Source organism: Frankliniella occidentalis, unplaced genomic scaffold (assembly GCF_000697945.3).
Source record: "Frankliniella occidentalis isolate FOCC.00 unplaced genomic scaffold, Focc_3.1 Scaffold701, whole genome shotgun sequence".
In the NCBI taxonomy this organism is placed as follows: Eukaryota; Metazoa; Arthropoda; class Insecta; order Thysanoptera; family Thripidae; genus Frankliniella; species Frankliniella occidentalis.
The window spans coordinates 11,963-13,216 of record NW_026267814.1 but is presented as its reverse complement, the minus strand read 5'-3'; positions in this window follow the sequence as shown (position 1 = coordinate 13,216).

The window sequence follows — 1,254 nt, the reverse complement described above, 5'->3', positions numbered from 1 at the left end:
TATGACAGTTGACCTGTCCTTGGAACTGGCGGCAAATCGCCTGGTCCTAATCCGACCGATACCCACCCATCTCCTAGCCCGGCCGGCCCGGCAAGGCAGAGGAAGGGGGGGGGGAAGGGGGGGGGGGCTTTCGACAGAATGACCTGTACTAGAAAGCACCAAACGTCTGCAATCAGGTCTATTGTTCTATTCGGGGTAGTACATGCAGTTCAGATATGAGTGCGAGTGAGAAAGAAAGGGGGAGGGGTGCTGGCGGACAGGGTACCCCCGCTCCGGGAAAGGCCGCTTTGGCCCCCTTACCTCTGCTCGATTCGTCCTTTCTCGCCTTTCGCAGTTGCCCCCTGCCTCTTCTCTTAATCCGATTCCAATGCCCTGTCCCCTGCGTCTGACTGTCCGTCCGCCCGCCCGTCTCTCTCTCTCTCTCTCTGAAAGTGCCCAGTAGTTTTGATGAAGATTGCCGGCTAACATTCCGGTTTTGATGTTTGCCGAGTAGTATAAGTGTAGGGGCAGCCACGTTAGCCGCGTTCCGCGCTGTTCAAGACAAGTGGAGGGCCGTTCATAAAATACGTCACGCTTTTTAGGGCCAATTTTCGGCCCCCACCCCCCATTGTCACAATTAGTAACGATTATGACTCAACCCCCCCTCCCCCTGTGACGTCACATTTTCCTACATTAAATACCTGGTAATGAATTTTGATCGAATGACAACATTCACATGTTCTTGGGACATTAAGGCTGATGCAGAGTAATTACAACTAACTATCTGGAAGCGTCGTTTCCCGTCACTAGATCTCGCTAATCGCGCGGCCCAGAGCCTCAGAGCTCACCAAATAGCACGTATATCTTTCGAAAATAGTGATAGTTTTGGGACTACACGAAGTCAGCCAAAGTGTGACGTCACAGAGGTATTGACCCCCCCACCCCCATTGTCACAATTAGTCACAAATTCGGCTACCCCTCCCCCCCGAAAAAGGGTGACGTAATTTGTGAACGGCCCCTAGCAGAAAACTGTCATCACAGCCAAGCCATAATGGGCCAGCCGACCCGCTCTTGAGAACCGCAGCGCTCTGATTTGTCGTCGCAAGTGCAAGAGCGTGAAAAAGAGATGCAGTTGTCATTCACTTTTTTCCTTGGTTGTTTGTCTCACTCGCACACCCAACACCTAACAACAGGTGTGTGTGTGTGTGTGTGTGTGTGAGTGAGTGAGTGAGTGAGTGAGTGAGTGAGTGAGTGAGAGAGAGGGGGAGGGGTGCG